The following is a 25,226-nucleotide window of genomic DNA, read 5'->3' on the forward strand; positions in this document are numbered from 1 at the left end:
ATGCATCTATACTGCCGAGGCGTTCGGCCCGCTCCACAAGAAAGGAGGACATTTTCTTATGTACCTCCGGAATGAGAGTATATTATTATAAGATTAATTCGAGAGGATGAGAAATTTCTTTTAATAATTAATTAATTTAAACAGAAAATTAATTATATATGAGATTTTCATCTTTTACTATCTTTCCTAAAATTTCACAATATAGTTCAAATAATTTAATTAAATAAAGAAAATAATTTACGCACATAATTCATGCTTTGAGCCCTAAACTACCTGGACTTTAGCATAGATAGTAGCTACGTACGGACTCTCATCACCTCGTGCGTACATAGTCCCCACAATTAGCAACAATTATTAATTTAATCACCTATGGACTAATTTCTCCCTCACAAGATGTCACGACCGAAAATCCGTTTAAGGTCGTGATGGCACCGGACACCACTGTCAGGCAAGCCAACACTAAATAGTTAATTAAATTCTCATTTTAATATTTCTGAAATAGTAAATTTACTTTAATTTATCTAGTAAAAGATGAATTTACAGAATAAATAACAATGTTTTCCAATTTCAATACTGAACATCCCATAATCATCCCAGAACTCGGTGTCACAGGTGCATGAGCATTTTCTAGGAATTTAAAATAAAATACAATAACTGTCCGGAATACAAATTTGGACAGGAAAGAAAATACAATACTCTGAAGGAGACTCTACTGATTGCGGGTCGTACATAAGATGCAGCTCACCTAAATCCCCGTAATAACCGCGCCTTTGCGCCCACAAGGCCACTAGTCATATGTGTACCTGCACAAAACGTGCAGCAAGTGTAGTATGAGTACGTAAATCAATGCGTACCCAGTAAGTATCCTGCCTAACCTCGACGAAGTAGTGACGAGAGGTCGACTCCGACACTTACTGTGGCCATCAATAATATAATTAGTCGTGGATTTATTAAAAACAGCAGTAAACTCAAGAAAATCATGAATCAAGTAAACAATTCCTTTGTTAATAAGAGGTTTCCAAATTAACATTTCATCATTTATCAATTTATCTCAGACCAGGGAGGCAATATCATTATTTATAAATTTCAAGGAAAGCAATACAAGCATGCGCAAATCATGCCGAGGTCATACAGCCTGATCCAACAAATATTTAAACTGCGCACTGCTAGAGGGTCGAATGGCACGAACCATAGATGCATCCATTTAATTTGTCGAGGCGTTCAGCCCGTTCAGCAAAGATAAACACATTCAAACAATCAATCGAGAATTCATCAAGGGGGAATTATCCAAGGAAATGGAAATTGCTATTTTAACAGTCATGAAATGATGTTTAGCTTTTTAGAAAATTTATTTACCAAGTTCGATATGATTTAAGCATTTTAAATTGACAACAAGGTTGCAAATATTACAAGTAGAGCATGTTTTTTGGTCCTAGACTAACCGGACTTAAGCATAATAGTAGCTACGTACGGTCTCTCGTCACCTCGTGCATATGTAGCCCCCACAAGTAGGAGCACATATTGATTTATTTCACCTATGGGGTAAATTCCCTCTTACAAGGTTAGAAAGGAGACTTACCTCGCTCCGAAGTTCCATAACCGGCTCCCAAGCTATCCCAGGTCCAATAATCGTATTTCATCCAGTTCAAGCTGCTCAAGCAATAAACCACCTCAGATACTGCAAAAGCCTCATATGATGCCACGTTGTGCTAACAAGCTACAAAGTCGAATGTGATACATAAGGAAAACGAATTCTGGAATGAACTATTCAACCCACGTAACTAATTTAATGACCGAAAAGATGTTATGAACCTTTCTCAGAAATGAGACACAAAACACACAAGAATAGCTATGGGAAACTATACTCAACATCTCACTGTTGCGGCGTGCAACCCGATCCACACATGATACCGTTGCGGCGTGCAACCCGATCCAACTATGATACCCGTGGCGGCGTGCCACCCGATGCAAACAACATACCCGTGGTGGCGTGCCACCCGATCCACACATAATAATCTAAAGAAAACACACATTGAGCTGTAATGCTTATACTCACGAAATTCCCAAATATCAACCATAAGCACGTCAAGTGCATAATAAAAATCCTAGGGAGATGGGTAGCGTCATACGCTATAAAACTCAAGCACAACTAAGGTGCGATATATGATCTGCATCTCGAGAGCCATCTTTCTCACACAACACCACCGCTACACGGGACATCAACACACTGTACAAATAATCAAGCCATCTCACAACCCACATGGCACAATAGAGTATTACATGAAATAGTTGGCGATGAAATTAACATCCCACGCCCGAATACTCTTCCATAAGGAATGCTATGCTGAATGAACACACCCAGGCTGGTGTAGAGTACACATCCACATTTGGACCCATCAACGGACCTCGAACCGATTCTGATCATACCATGCTTGGGCAAAAAACCACTCAAGGATCCACAATGACCCTTTTTGCATGACACGCAAGAACAACCGTCGAATCCGGAACAAACTTCCACAATTCACAACTCACTAAATAGAGCGCTTTTTCAAGCCTAAACCCTCACATTAGCGATAGTACAAGAATCTCCATACTTGATTTCAATCTTTAATCAATCAAGTGACTATATCTCATACTTATACAATCTTCCCGTGGGATACGCTCCCACGACCTTCTGCACTAGGTAACAAGCCTGCACATCCATACCACCGGTCATACTAATGCCGTAAAGCGAATTAAGGATCCGCAAATCAGTACACAAAGCCTCTTACACATGACACGGATCTCAGGTGACGCTGAAGACAGTACCAGCTTACTCTAAACATCTGAATTCTTTCCTTCTCATCCGAGCTCGTGACATTCTTGTCAACATCGAACCGCAACCTTGATCCTCAGCTTCTGATTTCCATGCCGCTCACTGCATCTAACATGACAATACGTGAGAGTACAAGAATTCCATAATAACCCTTGATCCACTAATAGTATAAACACTCCGTCATATAGAAACCTTTCACTTAACTCATTTCAGGAGAACCATTGCAACACGCGACCGAATTCTCATAACCACAGAAAATACAACCCCAAGTAGTGGTCTAAACCACCATGACCCTTCCGGGATCCATCTACACATAACAGGCCATAATAACTCGAATGCCTCCAAGTAAAATCAATTATGATGGTCATCAAGCCTCGCACGTACCGCTACAACCACCTGTAAAACTTAACACGTCAAAGGAACTGATCATTGCCACATCATGCCGATTCAACCATTGCTAACCGATTCAACTTCTTTTAATTTACTCCGGGCGTGCCTTAGGAATAATAATAGCTCCATTCAAAACATAACGAACCCAAATCCACACTCATCCTGAGTGACCTTATTTCACGAGACCATGCTGTCTCAAAACCCATGAACTAACTCATACCCTCCTTGTGCTCACATTCGCATCTTCAACTGGTACACCCCTTATGATAATACCTCTATGAATCCGAAGTTATTTTCTCCCATTCCTCCAATGCTACACCGTAGACTGATGATAACATAGAACACTCCAAACCCCTTTCATAATCCACTGCAAAAACTCGATACTTAACCATACCACGGACGCGAAATCCTTAGGCACCGCACTTTAATTTTGAACCCACTAGGACCATTGTTGAGAGTCATCCACTCTTACTTGTTCCTAAATATAATCAAACTCCAAGGCCCTGCTGGCATATGAACACCCTCTCAAAGAAGCAACCGGCTGAATTCCTTTCCTTGTACATCACATCCACATGAAGTATAGACTCTAAGTCTTCCCAAAACCTGAACATAAACTGATAAGGCCAAATATAACGCATATTCCTCAAATTCTTTGCTCAAATTACCACTGATGTTTTCTTTCCTTAGTCGTAATAACCCACCAATACACCGATAATCAGAAATTGCACAAGTAGATAACCATGTAATCCAATCATAGACGGTGGGGCTCTCCTACCTAGCTTGAAGCTATCATTACATAACCCTGGAGCCTACCAAGATTCCTTCTTCCTCACTAACATGACCTTGCGCAATCGACCTGCCAAATTCCTCGAAATCTTCTTGTTAACCATTTCATGAACATTCTGAATCCCTAGCCACATTCACATGTTCGACCTCTTACCGGGTAGCTAGTAGAATTCTTCGAAGGAGCTTCATTAACACCACGCAACCGTTAACCTACTCAGCGAAAATAACCCACCTGTGGAAATTCCATGCCGACATCTTCCAACAACGCTGCACCGAGTATAATTACCATGAAACCAATAAACTATCCTGAGCCCATGCTCGTTCACCAGCTGTACAAGTCCGTTCACTCCTCGTGGACATCAACTAAAGGTGCGACAATACATTTCAATCCAAAGTCATGTTGTATCATTCTTCATATCAAGCAACTCCTTTCCGTCGTATCCAACCTTTCTCCGTATAGCAGACAATATTCCAAATTAAGTTCGTAGACTTAGTCATTGTCCACCATGAGTTCCAAATAACTCTAAACTTTCCTCAAGGCGTGCAGCTATCCTACCACAAAACCCATATGCTACTCTGCCACTCTCCCACTTTGGTCAAACCCTCTCCTATAGGCAACTTCCCGACTTCTGCTTTTCATACTTAACCTACTAGTAATTCAACCACCACGAGACTCCCTTCCGCCATGTCCTTCCTCATCCTTCGCTGCCCAGCTGTTTCCTTAAATCAAAATCCATCTCTGTAGCACTTGGATTAATAGATCGCTACCAACTTTAAACCTTCCCGAAGATCACCTTTCTAGAGCCATCAACACTAGGAACACCGATTCGATTCTAAACCACAGCACACCGCGATCTCTGACAGCCGCTTCCCCGACACTATTCCATCATACCCTGCCCCGAAGTCGAATTGAAGAAAACCATAACATTGACAGACTTAACATATTCGACAAGGACAACGACGCCACATCACAAATAAAAATTTTGCCATGCTTGAAAATACCAACTCTCGTTACTCAATCAACCCAACCCTGAACATTCATAGTCCGATTGCCTTTCCTCTGCTGGAAATAAAACGTTGAACCTCTGAATCATGCACCGAGAAAAATCACCTTTCAAGTCATTCACTGCCCCGACACATAGATAAGAATTTACCATTACACCAATACTATGCGATAAAAACTCATGAATCATCATAACAACTAGTGCCCAACTTCAAAACCATAGGAATTACTAATACTGAGCTGAAACGAGAGGACAGCCTTCCGCAAGGCAACGACCATAGCCCAAGCAATTACGCAGGGAGAAACATCCTCCACCACATCTGTAGTACCATTAAAATTCCTCGATTCCCAATTGATAACAAGTGCTTCATGTCGCATAAGATTGAGTAGGAAAGAAATATAGGCACAAGCCTCAAAGGAATCAAATCGCATGATGAGGAATCAAGAAGGGAAGTGCTCCTATCAGCCCTGTAGCCTCTCGAAGATAAGTACAGATGTCTTTGTACCGGCCCGCAAGACTCTACTAGACTCGCTCATGACTCGTGTGACCTAAGTTAACCTAGTGCTCTGATATCATGGTGTCACGACCCAATTTCATAAAAGGTCGTGATGGCGCCTAACACCGTTGTCAGGCCAGCCAACAATAATTGATTAACTTAATTACTCATTTCAATATTTTTGAAATTAATTTCTTTCAATTAAATAGTAAGAGATATACTTTACAAAGTAAATGATAGTATTCTCACAACTACAATACTGAACAGCCCATAATTACCCCCAAAACTCGGTGTCACAAGTACATGAGCATCAACTAGGAAATATATTAGAAATACAACATCTGTCTGAAAGTACAATTAGACAGAAGAGGGTAGATAACTCTGATGGAGACTATGTGTGCAGCGAATTCACAACATGGGATGCAGCTAACCTAAGTCCCCGAAATAGCCGCGCCTCAACACCCACAAGTCTGCTAGACATATATTCACCTGCACAAAAATGTGCAATAAGTGTAGTATGAGTACGTAAATAAACGTGTACCCAGTAAGTATATCCCGTCTAACCTCGAAGAAGTAGTGACGAGGGGTCGACTCCGACACTTACTATGGGTTAACAATAAATATTGATATTATACTTAAGCATGTATTGTATGAAATAGCTGTAAACTCAATAACAAGAAGTGAGTGGACAATTCTTTTATTAATAGGAAATTTTTCCAAACTTATTCTCGTCATTTAACAATTTATATCTCAAGCCAAAGAAGCAATATCAATTATAATTGGTTCCAAAGATTTATCATGCGCAAATTATGTCGAGGTCATACGGCCTGATCCAACATAATATTTAAACCGTGCACAACCGAGGGTCGAAAGGCACAAACCATAGATGCATCTTTCTGCTACCGAGGCATTCGGCCTGCTCCACAAACACAAAATATTTTAAGGAAAACACAAATTTTCAATAACAGTCAAGTGTTCCATTCACAACTTCAAGTAAGTGAAATTTAATTCTTTTATCAGGTTTCAAAAGAATTAAGCAATTAAATTAACAAGTAGGGTACAAATATTTGTAAGTATAGCATGATATGGGTCCTAGACTACTCGGACAATAGTATAATTAGTAGCTACGTACGGACTCTCGTCACCTCGTGCGTACATAGCCCCCACAAATAGAAGCACATTTTAATTCAATTCACCTATGGGATTAATTCTCTCTTACAAGGTTATAAAAGAGACTTACCTCGCCTCAAAGCCTACTTTCCGGTCCAAGATTATGCTCAAACCCTTAATTTGGTGCCTAACAATCCAAAACTAATCAAATGGTATATAAACTAATCAATACATGTTCAAGAGTTCACATCCTAACTATTAAAGTAATTTTCCAACCCAAATTGAAGAATTCCTAAAATTTACCCCAGGCCCACGTGTCCGGAATCCAAAAATCTTCGAAGGTAAACATTACCCATAACATCATGAACTCGAATATATGATTTATTCTCAATTCCATGCCCAAATTCGCGGTCAAAATCCAAAAATATAAATTTTTAGGTTTTCCTTCAAAATCCCAAAATTCTACAAATTTTCACGAGACCACATTGTCCCTAAAACCCACGAACCATTTCATACCCTCCTTGTGCGCATAATCGCGTCTTCAACTGATACAGCTATTCTGATGATTCTTCTATAAATCCAAAGTTACATGCTCCCCTTCCTCTCATGATACCCTGTAGACCAAAGATAACACGGAACACTCCAAGCTCCTTTATCATAATCCGCTGCAAAAGCTCGATATTCAACCATACTATGGACTCGAAATCCTTAGACACCACACCTTAACTTGAATCTACTAGGACCATTATTGAGAGTCACCCACTCTGACTTGGTCCCGATTATAATCAACTCCAAGGCTCTGCTAGCACATGAGCACCCTCTCAAAGAAGCACCTGGTCAAATCAGCTTCCTTGTAACTCGCCTCTACACAAAGCATAAATCCTGAGTCTTCCAAAAGCCTGAGCATGAATCAATAAGGCCAACTATAGCACACATTCCTCAAATCGCTTGCTCAAATTACCACTGATGTTCTCTTTCCTTAGTCGTAACAACCCATTAATATGTCGATACCCAGAAATCTTACAAATAGACGACCATGAAATCCAACTGTAGGCGGTGGGACTCTCCCACTTAGCTTGAAGCTACTATTGCATAAACCTAGAACCCTCCAAGATTCTTCCTTCATCGACATGATCCAGCACAATCAACCCGCCAAATTCCCCGAATTCCTTCTATTAACCTTTAATAAACACTCCGAACCACTAGACACCTTTACATATAATATCTCTTACCGGGTAGCCAGTAGAATTCTTCGCAGGAGCTTCGTCAACACCACGTGACCGCTAACCCGCTCACAGGAGATAACCCACCTGTGGAAATTACATGCCGACATATTCCAACATCGTTGCACTGGGTATAATTACTACCAAATCAATAGATCATCCTGAGTCCGAGCTCATTCACCAGCTGCACCAGTCCGTTCACTCCTCATAGATGTCAACTAAAGGTGCGACAATACATTCCAATCCAAAGTCATGTGGTATCCTTCTTCATATCATGCACCTCCTTTCTGTTGTATCTAATCTCCCGCCGCATAATAGCCAATATTTCAAATTAAGTCTGTAGACCTAGTCACTGACCACCATGAATCCCAAATCACTCTAAACTTTCCTCAAGACATGTAGCTATCCTACCCCGTAACCCATATGCTACCTTGCCAGTCTCCCACTTTGGTCAAACCCTATCCTTTAAGCAACTACTCGACTTCTGTTTCTCACACTTGGCCTTCTAGGAACTCAACCACCACAAGACACCTCCCACATGTCCTTCCTCATTCTTCGATGCCCAGTTGTTGCCTTAAATCAAAATCTACCTCTGTAGCACTTGAACTGATAGATCGCTACCAACTTCAAACCTTTTCGAAAATCATCTTTCTCGAGCCATCAATACCGGAAATGCCGATTCGATCCTGAACCACTGCACACTGTGACCTCTGACAGCCGCTTTCTCGGCACCATTTATAATACTCTGCCCCAAGGCGAATTGAAGGAAACCATAACACCGGCGAACTTAACACATTATAACCAATCAAGGACAATGATGCCACATCATAGGCGAAGATTCCACAACGCTCGAAAATATTGAGTCCCGCTACTCCATCAACCCAAGTCTGAACATTCTCGGTTCGGTTGCCTTTCCTCCGTCGGAAGTAAAATACTGAATCTCTGTATCATGCACTAAGTAAACCTCATTTCAAGTCATTCACTACCCTGACACATGGGCAAGCATCCTACCATCACATCAATATTATGTGATAACAACTCCTGAGCATTATAGCAACCTGTGCATAACCTCAAAGCTCTCAGAAGTACAGCTACTGAGTTGAAATGACTGAATATCCTTCCACAAGGCGACGACAATAGCCCAATCAACTACGCAGGGAGAAACATCCTGCACCACATCTGTAGAACCATTACAATTCCTCAATTCCCGATTTATAAGCAACACATCACGTCGCATAAGATTGAATGGGAAAGAAATGAAGGCATAAGCCTCAAAGGAATCAAATCGCATGATGAGGAATCAAGAAGGGAAGTGCTCCTAACAGCCCTGTAGCCTCTCGAAGATAAGTACAGATATCTCTATACTGATCCGCAAGACTCCACTAGACTCGCTCATGACTCGAGAGACCTAAGTGAACCTAGTGCTCTGATACCATATTGTCACGACCCAAAATCTGATAAAGGTCGTGATGGCATCGGACATCACTGCCAGGCAAGCCAACACTAAATAGTTAATTAAATTCTCACTTTAATATTTTTAAAATTGTAAATTTACTTCAATTTATCTAGTAAAAGATGAATTTACAGAATAAAGAACAATGTTTTCCAATTTCAATACTGAACATCCCATAATCATCCCAGAACCCGGTGTCACAAGTGCATGAGCATTTTCTAGGAATTTAAAATAAAATACAATAATTGTCCGGAATACAAATTTGGACAGGAAAGAAAATACAATACTCTAAAGGAGACTCTACTGGCTGCGGGTCGTACATAAGATACAGCTCACCTAAATCCCCGTAATAACCGCGCCTCTCCACCCACAAGGCCACTAGTCATATATGTACCTGCATAAAACGTGCAGCAAGTGTAGTATGAGTACATAAATTAATGTGTACCCAGTAAGTATCCCTTCTAACCTCGAGGAAGTAGTGACGAGAGATCGACTCCGACACTTTCTGTGGCCATCAATAATATAATTAGTCGTGGATTTATTAAAAACGGCAGTAAACTCAAGAAAATCATGAATCAAGTAAACAATTCCTTTGTTAATAAGAGGTTTCCAAATTCACATTTCATCATTTATCAATTTATCTCAGACTAAGGAGGAAATATCATTATTTATAAATTTCAAGGCAAGAATTACAAGCATGCACAAATCATGCCGAGGTCGTACGGCCCGATCCAACAAATATTTAAACTGTGCACTGCCAGAGGGTCGAATGGCGTGAACCATAGATACATCTATTTAATCTGCTGAGGCGTTCGTCCCGTTCCACAAAGATAAACACATTCAAACAGTCAATCAAGAATTCATCAAGGGGGAATTATCCAAGGAAATGGCAATTACTCTTTTAACAGTCAAGAAATGATGATTAGCTTTTTAGAAAATTTATTTACCAAGTTCGATATGATTTAAGCATTTTAAATTGACAACAAGGTTGCAAATATTACAAGTAGAGCATGCTTTTAGGTCCTAGACTATCCGGACTTAAGCATAATAGTAGCTACGCATGGACTCCCGTCACCTCGTACGTACGTAGCCCCCACAAATAGGAGAACATATTGATTTATTTCACCTATGGGGTAAATTCCCTCTTACAAGGTTAGAAAGGAGACTTACCTCGCTCTGAAGTTCTATAACCGGATCCCAAGCTATTCAATCAACTCAAATCGATGCCCAACGCTCCAAACTAGCCAGACAATGTGCAAACCAATGAAAATATACTCTAATACTAATAACAATTCAATTTACAACAATTCCCAACTCCGTTCGAAAAGTCGATAAAATCACCCGAGGGACCACGTGCCCGGATTCTGAAAATATTTGAATATAATCATTACCCATAACCTTATGAACTCAAATATATGATTTATTCCCAATTCCATGCCCAAATTCGTGGTCAAAATACAAAATACCAAATTCTAGATTTTCGACCAAAACCCCCACAATTGCTACTAATTTCCATGTTTAAATTCTTGTACAAACCATGTATTTAACTTATACTAAGTGGGGATCACTTGCCTTGAGTTGATTACTGAAAATTTCCCCTTAAAGCTCTTCAAAATCGCCCAAACCAAATGAAAATGGGAGAAAAATGGGCCAAGTCTCGTTTTAAAGAAACACACTGCCCAGCCCGACCTTCGCACTTGCGGTCAAATAGCCGCTCCTGCGGCTCCACAGGTGTGGTCCCAATTCCGCTTCTGCGGTCCTCAATTCCCAGCCAAGACCTCGCACCTGCGAAAATTTCTTCGCTTCTGCGAGCGTCGCAGGTGCCACCTGCTATGCGCATCTGCAAAATGTTACGCACCAGCGGTAGCTGTCTCGCGCCTGCGCACACGCAGGTGCGCTTCTCCAGTCCGCTTCTGCAGCTCCCCCAGCTTCAGTCCCTTCTCGCTTCTGCGAGCAATTCTCCGAACCTGCGATCTCGCACCTGCGGCCATAGTCACGCAGGTGCGATTACACCAGAAGCATTAAGCTTCAGAAATTCTTAAGTCCAAAAATCGATCCGTTAACCTTCCAGAATCCATCGGAGGCCCTCGGGACCTCAACCAAATATACCAACACGTCCCAAAATACGGTACGAACTTAGTCGAGCCTTCAAATCACATCAAACAACGTCGAATTCATGAATCGCACCCCATTCCAAGCTTAATGAACTTTAGAATTTCAACTTCTACATTCGATGCCGAAACCTATCAAATCACGTCCGATTGACCTCAAATTTTGCACACAAGTCATAATTAACATTACGGACCTACTTCAACTTCCGGAATTGGAATCCGACTCTGATATCAAAAAGTCCACTCCCAGTCAAACTTCTCAAAATTATCCAATTTTTTAACTTTCGCCAAATGACCCCAAAATGACCTACGGACCTCCAAATCCACTTCCAGACGCGCTCCCAAAACCGGAATCACCATACAGAGCTATTCCCAGACTTGGAATCCCAAACGGACATTGATAACATTGAAATGCACTTCAACTAAATTTAATGAAATTCTTCCAAAATGCTAACTTTAGTAATAGATGCCGAAACGCTCCCGAGACATCCATATCCCGATCCTAACATACACCTAGGTCCGAAATCATCATACAAACCTGCTAGAACCTTCAAATCCCGATTCTGAGGCCGTTTACTCTAAAATCCAATCTTAGTCAATTCTTCCAACTTAAAGCTTTCCAAATGAGAATTTGCTTTCCGATCCAACTCCGAACTTCCCGAAATTCAATTCCAACCATACGCACAAGTCATAATACCTTAAGTGAAGCTGCTGATGGGCTCAAACCGCCGAACGACGCGCTAGAGCTCAAAACGACCGGTCGGGTCGTCACACAAGATTAGACAAGAGACTTACCTTAACTTGCTCCAATTTAATCTACTAGTAGGCCTTTTCCTCGATTATCCAACTCTGTATAGCTCAAATCTAGCCAAAATACTTCGATACAATCACTAAAAATAATAGAAATCGATTTCATAAGAAAATACTATATTTTTCAATAAAAATCCTAAATTAACTCAAAAATCGTTCGCGGGGCCCACGTCTCGGAATCCGATGAAAGTTACCAAATATGAACGCACACTCAACCACGAGTCTACCCATATCAAAATTACTAAATTCCGATAATAATTCGGCCCTCAAATCCTCAAATCTATCCAAGAGGGTTTTTCAAACTTTTCCAATTTAATTCACCAATTAAATGATAAAAACAGTGAAGCATTCGGGTAATATAACCAATATTGAGTTAAGAATACTTACCCCGTTGTTTTCTCTGAAAATCTCCCAAACATCGCCTCAATTCGAGCTCCAAATCGGTAAAAATGAAAAATAGGACGAAGTCCCATTTTCAAAACTTAAACTCTCTGCCCAGTGATGTTTTCCTACGCGATCGCGAACTTCCTCACGCGATCGCGTAACACAAATTTGTACTGCCCAAAAATAACCCTACGGGATCGCGGACTTGTCCACGCGATCACGAAGTTCAAACTTACAAGCCTACGCGATCGCAAACCAAATCACGCGATATCGATGCACAAACGTGTGGCCTCCCCTTCTGCTCCACTTACTCTACACGAATGCGACCTTCTTCACACATTGGCGAATACCAAACTCCCACACCTACGCGATCACGGCCCTATTCACGCGATCGCTAAGAACAAAAAATATCACTGCCTCAAACAAGCCTACGCGATTGCAAACCAAACTATCTCACGCGATCGCGTAGAACAAAGTAACCTCTGCCCAAATTACCCTACGCGATCGCAAACGAACTTACGCGATCGCGTATAAAGAAATCAAAAGAAAAATACCAGCAGCTATCAGGAATCTCCCAAAGGCAAAAAATTATCCGTTAGCCGTCCGAAACTCACCCGAGCCCCTCGGGACCTCAACCAAATATACCGACAAGTCCTAAAACATCATATGAACTTAGTCGAAACCTCAAATAACATCAAACAACGCTAAAACCACGAATCATACTCCAATTCAAGCTTAATGAAACTTAAAATTTCCAACTTCTACATTCGGTGCTGAAACCTATCAAATCAAGTCCGATTTACCTCAAATTTTGCACACAAGTCATAAATGACATAAGGGAGCTATGAAAAATTTCGGACCAGGATTCCGACCCCGATATCAAAAAGTCAACTCCCCAGTCAAACTTCCAAACTTAAATTCTTGTTTTAGCCATTTCAAGCCTAATTTAACTACGGACTTCCAAATAATATTCCGAATACGCTCCTAAGTCCAAAATTACCATACGGAGTTATTGGAACCGTCAAATCCCGATTCTGGGGTTGTTTTGTCAAAATATTGACCAAAGTCAAACTAGGTCTTTTAAAGCCAAACTAAGGAATCAATTGTTCCGACTTCAACCCGATCACTTCCAAATTCTGAACCAACTATCCCCGTATGTCATAAATTAATAAAAGCACATACGAGGAGTTTTATTTAGGGGAACGGGGTTCTAAAAGTCAAAATGACCGGTTGGGTCACTACAGTTTAATGCATAAATTCTTCTAAATTTTTTTTTATTTTCCTTTAGCGTAACTTATATAGAGATTTATTTAATACTTTGGTTGTCCAATTGATTAATTTCATTTGATAAAGTATTATTTTGTAATATATTTTGTATATATGCATATTTGATGCTATAAGTATATGGTGATAAAACTATGTCGTGCATTCCATAAACTTTTTCTTAAGTGCTCCTTCTCAATGTTGCATCCTCTCTAGATGAAACAAGGAATCTTAAGATTTATTTTGACTGAATTAAATTTTAATGTCATAAGTGTCTTAAGGTTAGAAAGGAGACTTATCTCGCTCCGAAGTTCTATAACCAGCTCCTAAGCTATTCAATCAACTCAAATCGATGCCCAACGCTCCAAACTAGCCAGACAATGTGCAAACTAATGAAAATATACTCTAATACTAATAACAATTCAATTTAGAACAATTCCCAACTCCGTTCGAAAAGTCGATAAAATCACCCGAGGGACCACGTGCTCGGATTCTGAAAATTTTCGAAGATAATCATTACCTATAACCTTATGAACTCAAATAGATGATTTATTCCAAATTTCATGCCCAAATACGTGGTGAAAATCCAAAATACCAAATTCTAGATTTTCGACCAAAACCCCTACAATTGCTACTAATTTTCATGTTTAATTTCTTGTACAAAGCATGTATTTAACTTATACTAAGTGGGGATCACTTACCTTGAGTTGATTACTGAAAATTTTTCCTTAAAGATCTTCAAACTCACCCAAACCAAATGAAAATGGGAGAAATATGGGCCAAGTCCCATTTTAAAGAAACACACTGCCCAGCCCGACCTTCGCACCTGCGGTCCAATAGCCGCTCCTGCGGCTCCGCAGGTGCGGTCCAAATTCCGCTTCTGCGGTCCCCAATTCCCAGCCAAGACCTCACACCTGCGAAAATTACTTTTCTTCTGCGAGCGTCGCAGGTTCGACCTGCTATGCGCATCTGCGAAATTTTACGCACCAGCGGTAGCTGTCTCATGCCTGTGCAAACACATGTGCGCTTCTCCAGTCCTCTTTTGCAGCTCCCCCAGCTTCAGTCCCTTCTCGCTTCTGCTAGCAATTCGCCGAACCCGCGATCTCGCACCTACGACCAAAGTCACGCAGGTGCGATTACACCAGAAGCATTAAGCTTCAGAAATTCTTAAGTCCAAAAATCGATCCGTTAACCTTCCAGAATCCACCGGTGGCCCTCGGGACCTCAACCAAATATACCAACATGTCCCAAAATACGTTACGAACTTAGTCGAGCCTTCAAATCACATAAAACAATGTCGAATTCATGAATCGCACCCCATTCCAAGCTTAATGAACTTTAGAATTTCAACTTCTACATTCGATGCCGAAACCTATCAAATCACGTCCGATTGACCTCAAAATTTGCACATAAGTCATAATTGACATTACGGACCTATTCCAACTTCCGAAATCGGAATCCGACCCCGATATCAAAAAGTCCACTCCCGGTCAAACTTCTCAAAATTATCCAAATTTTCAACTTTCGCCAAATGACCCCAAAATGACCTACGGACCTCCAAATCCATTTTCAGACGCGCTCCCAATACCGGAATTACCATACAAAGCTATTCCCGGACTTGGAATTCTAAACGGACATTGATAACATTGAAATGCACTTCAACTCAAATTAATGAAATTCTTCCAAAATGCTAACTTTCGCAATAGGTCCAATTTAAAGCTTTCGAAATGAGAATTTACTTTCCGATCCAACTCCGAACTTCCCGAAATTTAATTCCGACCATACGCACAAGTCATAATATCTGAAGTGAAGGTGCTCATGAGCTCAAACCGCCGAACGACGCGCTAGAGCTCAAAACGACCGGTCGGGTCGTTACACAAGATTAGACAAGAGACTTACCTCAACTTGCTCTAATTAAATCCACTAGTAGGCCTTTTCCTCGATTATCCAACTCTGTATGGCTCGAATCTAGCCAAAATAATTCGATACAATCACTAAATATTATAGGAATAGATTTCATAAGAAAATACTATATTTTTCAATAAAAATCCAAAATTAACTCAAAAATTGTCTATGGGGCCCACGTCTCGAAATCCGGCGAAAGTTACGAAATATGAACGCACACTCAACCACGAGTCTACCCACACCAAAATTACTAAATTCCGATAATAATTCGGCCCTCAAATCCTCAAATCTATCCAAGAGGGTTTTTAAAACTTTTCCAACTTAATTCACCAATTAATGATAAAAACAGTAATGAATTCGGGTAATTCAACCAATATTGAGTTACGAATACTTACCCCGTTGTTTTCTCTGAAAATCTCCCAAACATCGCCTCAATCCAAGCTCCAAATCGGTAAAAATGAAAAATGGGAAGTCCCATTTTTCAGAACTTAAACTCTCTGCCCAGTGATTTTTCTACGCGATCGCGAACTTCCTCACGCGATCGCGTAGAAGAAATTTGTACTGCCCAAAAATAACCCTACGTGATCGCGGACTTGTCCACGCGATCGCGAAGTTCAAACTTACAGGCCTACGCGATCACAAACCAATTCACGCGATCTCGATGCACAAACGCGTGGCCTCCCCTTCTGCTCCACTTACTCTACGCGAACGCGACCTTCTTCACGCATTCGCGAATACCAAACTCCCACACCTACGCGATCGCAGCCCTATTCACGCGATCGCTAAGAACAAAAAAATCACTGCCTCAAACAGGCCTACGCGATCGCAAACTATCTCAGGCGATCGCGTAGAACAAAGTCACCTCTGCCCAAATTACCCTACTCGATCGCAGACGAACTTACGCGATCGCATATAAAGAAATCAGAAGAAAAATACCAGCAGCTATCAGGAATCTCCCAAAGGCCAAAAATTATCCGTTAGCCGTCTGAAACTCACCCGAGCCCCTCGGGACCTCAACCAAATATACTAACAAGTCCTAAAACATCATACGAATTTAGTCGAAACCTCAAATCACATCAAACAACACTAAAATCATGAATCATACTCCAATTCAAGCTTAATGAAACTTAAAATTTCCAACTTCTACATTCGGTGCCTAAACCTATCAAATCAAGTCCGATTTACCTCAAATTTTGCACACAATTCATAAATGACATAAGGGAGCTATAAAAATTTTCGGAACTAGATTCCAACCCCGATATCAAAAAGTCAATTCCCCGGTCAAACTTCCAAACTTAAATTCCTATTTTAGCCATTTCAAGCCTAATTTAACTACGGACTTTCAAATAAAATTGCGAACACGCTCCTAACTCCAAAATTACCATACGGAGCTATTGGAACTGTCAAATCTCGATTCCGGGATCGTTTTTCTCAAAATGTTGACCAAAGTCAAACTTGGCCTTTTAAAGCCAAACTAAGGAACCAATTATTCCGATTTCAACCCGATCACTTTCAAATTCTGAACCAACCATTCTCGCAAGTCATAAATTAATAAAAATACATACGGGAAGTTTTATTTAGGAGAACGGGGTTCTAATAGTCAAAATGACCGGTTGAGTCACTCCAATTTAATGCATAAATTCTTCTAAATTTTCTTTTATTTTCCTTTAGAGTAACTTCTATAGAGATTTATTTAATACTTTGGTTGTCCAATTGATTAATTTCATCTGATAAAGTATTATTTTGTAATGTATTTTGTATATATGCATATTTGATGCTATGTGTATATGGTGATAAAACTATGTCGTGCATTCCATAAACTTTTTCTTAAGTGCTCCTTCTCTATGTTGCATCCTCTCTAGATGAAACAAGGAATCTTAAGATTTATTTTGACTGAATTAAATTTTAATGTCATAAATGTCTTAAGTTTAGACAAGTTCTAAAAATATTGCCGATCATTCGCACTTTATACATTATTTGTCTGAGATAAAATAAATAGTCTTTTTAGGCTAATCATTCAGATATGATATACAATTGATTATTACGGAAGATGATTGATTAAGGGAGGACGTGGAGAGAAGAATTTAGTCAGATTATCATGAGGTGTGAAATATTTTGACATATTTTGCATACGAAGATCATACTGTCTCGCTTGAGGACTTGACTTACATAATACAATCACCTCCCTTTTTTGTTGGATCTTAAATCTTGGATTGGCTAGAGGTTTGGAGACCTGAGGCACCACAGGTAATCCTTTTCGCTAATTTTTAGTTTAATGATGTTTTATGTACTATTTGTTGTGTTTTTTTAATTTTCAAAATATTTTAAGGAGTGTTATCAAGTTTTTATAGAATTTATATATATTATTCTTGTGATGTTATGGCTAGGTGATTCATCTATTTGAGAAGTTCATGGCCGGGGCGAGTGATGCGTAGGTTAAACTTGTCACAATTTAAACTATAGAGTATCATAATTGATTTGATAACAAGCTACAAGGTAATGAGTTTTATTTTACAAGATGACATGTTTGCATAACCTTCCTACTTCTCTTCCTCCTCCTTACTCAATATTTTTACGATTTATGAAAGTCAACTTTTCAGATATAGGTATTTAGCTCCCATGGTGTGAGTTCCATAAAAGTAAAACAAAGAATCATTCAAAATATGCCTTAGATATGCGATTATATTTTCCCACTTTTAATATAGGATCTTCCATAGGCCTCCTTCTTTATTTTAGGTTGTGGTGATCTCAATTATTAAAAACTTTTGGATCTTTGGAAGCCAGCAATTCAAGACATAGTTTTAATAAGTTTTTGTTATATTTTTATTTTATTTTATGCTCCTTTGAATTTATGCATAAGGATGTACATTTTTTTTATTTTGCAAAGTGAAGTTTACCTAAATTAGTCTATCTACTTGAAAAATATATAATGGAACGCCCTGTAGCTCATAAGTTATTGATTTTTATTTAAATTTTATATTTTCTTTATAGTATCATCCTTCGAGTAGAATCGAGACTAATCGTAATCTCAACATTATTTCTACTTATATTTTTGAAATATTCATAAATTTAATAATGTTAAAATTTCATCTCATTTTGTAGTACTTATATATCTATATATATCCCTAATATAAACAACGTAACATACTTTATAGTGTCTGAGCTTCTTCCTCAAGATGAAGAAAGTAAAAACTTTATTAGAAAGGATTGTATAAAAAAAAAAAAAAAGCAACAAAAAAATTGTTTATTTGAAAACAATTAGGATGCTCCTTTGAAGGTAGAGGAATTATGTTTGAAAGACAACAAATTTTAATTATTTAGCATAAAAGAACCATAAACAGAGAACGCATTTAATAATATAAATTTTTTTCTTTTCTTAAATTTTTGGAGAACATTTAGTTTCATTAAAAATTAATATATTAATCAAGATCAATGCTACCTGCGCCTGTCAGGTCCGATTAGCCGCTCTTTCTAAGAAACGCTATGATTGTCGGTGACTAATTAATTAATTATATAATTAATATAATAATCAAGATCAATCTGCTATGATTGTCGGTGACTAATTAATTAATTATATGAGAGTCTAAAGAGTAGTAAGATATTTAGATAAATAGCAAGGCTAACACTGTTGACAAATTCAGCGACCAAAAGCTTCTCTTCCTTCATATGACAAAACGACACAACACGAAGCAAGTTCTTACGCCTCAATCTATCAAGTCTCTTATATTCGCACGGAAGTCTTCCTTATCTTTTTGTATAAGCAACTAAAAAAGTAATTATGATAAAAAATGAATTAGCTAACAAAAAGTGGTATATTTAATATCATAAGTTGGATGAAATCAACGCTTTACTGTAACAAGTATATTCACATATCTCCCGTTAACTATTAGATATGTTATTATTATACACTTTTTATATTTACTCTCTTGCGTAACCTTTTTGTTTTCACGTTTTATTTTCTTAGTGCTAGAAAATTATGTGTGAGGCACGTACATAGAGATTCGTCTATATTATTATAAAAGCAAGAATGTTACACGCTAAATGTTGAACGACAAAAATGTCCCTGAAATATTGACCGACTTTTTTACCTTTCATATTTAAATTATGTGTAACGACCCACCCGGTCGTTTTGACTGTTAGAACGTCGTTTCCCTAAATAAGACTCCCCGTATGTGCTTTTATTATTTATGATTTACGGGGACGGTTGATTCGGAATTTGGAAGTGATCGGGCTGAAATCGAAAGAATTGGTTCCTTAGTTTGACTTTAAAAGGGCAAGTTTAACTTCCATTATGAGAAAACGATCCCAGAATTAGAATTTGACGGTTCCAATAGGTTCGAATGATGATTTTGGATTTGGGCGTATGTTTGAATCGGATTTTTGACAACCCGGTAACGTTTTGGCGATTAATAGTAAAAATCAACTATTTGAATGTTTATGTTCTTTAAATTTGGTTTGGAGTAGGTTTTGGAGTAATAGAGGTCCGTTTAAAATTCCAAGCCTGAGAATAGTTCTGTATTGTGATTCTGGTCTTAGGAGCGTGTTCGGAATTTTATTTGGAAGTCCGTAGTTAAATTAGACTTGAAATGGCTAAAATAAGAATTTGAGTTTGAAAGTTTAACCGGGGAGTAGACTTTTTGATATCGGGATCGGATTCCAATTCCGCAAGTTAAAGTAGGTCCGTAATGTCGAACGTTGGAGTAGGTCCGAGGTGAGGTTTCGTCATTAGCGAGGTCCCCAATATGAGATCAGTAAGGTTTCCCGCGCGAGGTTCTTTTTTGGCTTCGAGTCGAGTTTTCGTCTTATCTGCTTTTGGATAAACGACTAATTTTCTGTACGTTGGCTTGGAGTTTTCCGTTAATACAAGGTCCCTTTTTCTTCTTTAACATGCTTCTTAGTTCCATGATATTTGCTACAATTTTATTTGCCTAATGAAAGCTAGATGATATTCTTGTTAAAACATAATTATTAGTGTAACAACCTGACCGGTCGTTTTGAGCTTTAGTGCGTCGTTCGGCTGTTTGAGGCCTTAAGTAGTTTCACTTCAGATACAATGACTTGCGGCGTGGTCAGAATTGAATTTCGGGAAGTTCGAAGTTGATTTGGAAAAGAAACTCTCATTTCGGAAGCTTTAAGTTGGAAAAATTGACTACAGGTTAATTTTGAGTAAACGACCTCGGAATCGGGATTTGAAGGTTCCAACAGGTTCGTATGATGATTTTGGACTTGGGCGTATGTCCGAATCGGGTTTTGGATGACCCGGGAGCGTTTCAGCTCCTATTGTGGAAAGTTGGCATTTGGAAGAATTTCATAAATTTGGGTTGAAGTGCATTTCGATGTTATCAATATCCGTTTGGGATTCCGAATTTGGGAATAGCTGTGTATGATGATTCTGGCCTTAGTAGCGCATCCAAAAGTGGATTTGGAGGCCCGTAGGTCATTTGGCGGTCATTTGGCGAAAGTTGGAAATTTGGATAATTTTGAGAAGTTTGACCGGGAGTGGACTTTTTAATATCGGGGTCGGATGTCGATTCCGGAAGTGGGAGTAGGTCAATAATGTCAATTATGACTTGTGTGCAATATTTGAGGTCAATCGGACGTGATTTGATAGGTTTCAGCATCGATTGTAAAAGTTTGAAGTTTCAAAGTTCATTAAGTTTGAATTGGAGGGTAATTCGTGTTTTTAGCGCTGTTTGATATGAGTTAAAGGCTCGACTAAGTATATATTGTGTTTTAAGACGTGTTGGTATAATTGGTTGAGGTCCTGAGGGCCTCGGATGGATTTCGGGTGGTAAACGGATCGAGGTTGAGCTTGGAAGAATGATGGAGATGCTGTCATTTGGTGTAACCGCACCTGCGAGGTTTTGGCCGCAGGTGCGGAGTCGCAAAAGCGGTTAGGAGGTCGCAGAAGCGAAAATGAAGTGGGGGACTGTGTCCGCAGGTGCGGATGATTTGTTGTAGAAGAGGATGCGCACCTGTGGGGATTTTAGCGTAGAAGTAAGTTGGCAAGCTGGGGGACTTCCGCAGAAGCGGAACATTTTGCTGCACCTGCGGAACCGCAGAAGCGATCCAGTGAGCGCAGGTGCGGAGGTCGCCTGGGCAGAATACTTAAGTTTGCCAAATCGGGTTTTGGCTCATTTCACCTCTTTTCTCTCGTTGGAGCTAGCCTTGGGGGCGATTTTGGAGTGCCATTTTGTCATCCTTCATGAGGTAAATAATTCTCACCTATTGCAAGTTAAATACTTGGTTTATCTATGGATTTAAACATGAAAATTGGTAGGAATTTGGGATTTTGAAGAAAAACCTAGAATTTGGGATTTTTGGATTTTGACCACGAAATTGGTCATGAAAATTGAAATAAATCGTATATTTGAGTTCGTAGTGTTACGGGTGAGGATTATCTCCAAACAATTTCGGAATCCGGGCACGTGGGGCCGAAGGTGATTTTTATCGACTTTTCAAGCGGAGTTGAAAATTGTTGTAAATTGAATTTAATGAGTATTAGAGTATATATTTATGGATTTGTACATTTATTGACTAGTTTTGGAGCGATGGGCATCGGTTTGAGTTGTTGGAAAGGCTTTAGAGCCGGTTATGGGACTTCGGAGCAAGGTAAGTCGCCTTTCTAACCCTGTAAGAGGGAATTAACCCCATAGGTGAATCAAATCATTTGGTGCTACTATTTGTGGGGGCTACGTACGCATGTAATGACCTGACCGGTCATTTCGAGAGTTATAGCCCTATTTTCCCCATTTCTGCTTCTTTTATGCTTTACAGCTGTATTATGTCTTAGCGGGTTAGTTGGTTCGGGTCCGGAGTAGTGTTGGAGTGAATTGAGACACTTAGTCTCTTACTTGAAGCTTAAGTTGGAAAAGTCGACCGGATGCCGACTTGTGGGAAAACGACCTCAGATTTGAATTTTTATGGTTCTATTAGGTGATTTTGGACTTAGGAGCGCATTCGAAATGTGATTTGGAGGTCCGTAGTAGAATTAGGCTTGAGTTTCCGGAAGTTGGTGTAGGTTCGTGGTGTCATTTTTGACTTGGGTGAAAAATTTGTGTTCAATCGGACGTGGTTTGGTAGGTTTCGGCGTCGTTGTGGAATTCAGAACTTTAGAAGTTCTTTAGGCTTGAATCCGGGTGTAATTTGGTGTTTTGATATTGTTTTGAGGAATTTGAAGGTTCGACTAAGTTCGTATCGGGTTGTAGGACTTGTTGGTATTATTGGTTGAGGTCGCGGAGGTCTCGGGGTGATTTTGGGTGGTTAATGGCTTGATGGGAGTTGAGGGATTGCCGCTGAAGCTGCTGCTACTAGTGTAACCGCACCTAGGGAGTGGGAACCGCGGGTTCGAGCCCGCAGAAGCGAAGAAGGAACCGCATATGCGGCTAAGGAGGATCTTGGCAGAGGACACAGGTGCGATGACATTCCCGCACCTGCAATGGTCGCAGAAGCGGATTTAGGGGCGCAGGTGCAAGTTTGGACCGTAAGTGCGATGTAGTTCCCGCACCCGCGAAGAGCGCAGATGCGGTCACTTGATCGCAGGAGCGGAGGCAGTGTTTTAGTGATTTTTCTGCACAAGCGGGGCTTTTCCCTCAGATGCGGCTCCGCAGATGCGGAAGTGGAGCCGCAGGTGCGAGAAGTCTAGGCAGGACCTATAAATAGAAGACTTCGAGATTTTTCATCATTTTTTAGCTTAGATTTTTGGGATTTTGAGAGAGATTTTAGAGTAATCGCTGAGGTAAGTTTCTTGTGCCTATTTATCTTCAATAATGGTGTTTCCCCAATGATTGTTACACCTAGTTGGTGAGTGTTTGAGGTGAGATTTGGGAGATTAGGGCTTGGGAATTATAGAGTAAATTTTGGGGTTTTGGAGGGGCAATTGAGGTCAGATTTTGATAAATTTGGTATGGTTATACTCGTGAGTGAATGGGCTTTCGGGTTTTGTGACTTTCATCGGGTTTCGATACGTGGGCCCGGGGTGGTGTTGAACCTATTTCGAATTTTGGCTTATAATTTCGTATTTATCTTATGGAATTGATTCTTTTAGCCTATATTAATTATATGGTACTGCATGTGGCTAGATTCAGGGTATTTGGAGATTTATTCGATGGGCAAAGGCATTGTGGAGTAGGATTTTGCGTGGTTTGAGATAAGTAACAGTTTTAAATCTGGACGTGAGGGTATGAAACCCCGGATTATTGGATTATGTGAGTATTTTGGAGGTGGCGCACATACTAGGTAATGGGCGTGTGGGAGTGCACCATAGGAATTGGGACTTGGTCCATTCCGTGGAACTATAAAGTTGAATAACTTGTTGCTAGCTATATGCTCTCACTGTGTTATAGAAATTTGACTACAAATCGTGTTAGAAATCATGCTTAGACTACGTGATGGTACTGTTGGGACCTGCATAGGTCGCGTACCTGTTGAACTATCTGCTTAATTGTTGTTTTGTACTCAGTCACAGTTTACTTGTTTATTTACCTCATTCTATATTGTTTATTATTGATGCATCATATTATTGTTGTTTGGGCAGATCTTTATGATTTCTGAGAGCCCGAGAGACTAGAGAAGTTCACGACTGAGTGAGGCCGAGGGCATGTTTGTGAGGTATATGATACCGTAGCACATGAGTTGTCCGTGCAACACGTGAGTTGTCCGTGCGGATTTTGATATGATACTATAGCACGTGAGTTGTCTGTGCAGCATGTGAGTTATCAGTGCGGATCTTGATATGATACTATAGCACATGAGTTGTTCGTGCAGCATGTGAGTTGTCTGTGCGGATTATAGCGCTTGGGCTAAAAGGAGCCCCTCCGGAGTCTGTACACCCCCAGTGAGCGCAGGTACATATTGAGTGTGAGTACTGAGGGCTGAGAGCCGAGTTTTGAGCTATTGTGACGAGTTGAGTGATTGTTGCCCTGAGAGGCTGTGCCTGTTTTCTTTTTATTTGTTGATGCATTTAGTTGCTATTTGTCATTGTTGTGAAATTCCTGAAAGATTCTATATCTGGATTACACGAACTTTAACTATATAAAATTGATTGGACTTAAACAACCGGATATGAAAGCATGTCTATTCTTTGCTGGAATTATTGAAAAATGAACTGTAATTGTATAGCTCTTCACTGCTTCTTAGTTCCTTATATATTTCTGTTACTTGCTGAGTTGGTTGTAATCATGCTACACCCTGCACGTCATGTGCAGATCCAGGTGTGTTTGATCAGCGAGGTCGTTGAGTTCGTGTGCGATCGAGTACCGGAGACAACGAGGTAGCTGCCGGCGTCCGCAGACCTTGTCTCTCTTTCTATATTTTCTTTATTTTCTGTATTGATACTAAGACACTGTATTTGTTAGACTGGATATCTAGATGCTCATGACTCGGTGACACCCCGATGTCAGGCTATTTTTCAGCACTTATGATTATGGGTTTTACCCCGTTTTTATTAAAAAAAATATTCTGGTTATTTTAAATGT

The sequence above is a fragment of the Nicotiana tabacum genome, chromosome 4, assembly GCF_000715075.1.
Source record: "Nicotiana tabacum cultivar K326 chromosome 4, ASM71507v2, whole genome shotgun sequence".
Taxonomy (NCBI): Eukaryota; Viridiplantae; Streptophyta; class Magnoliopsida; order Solanales; family Solanaceae; genus Nicotiana; species Nicotiana tabacum.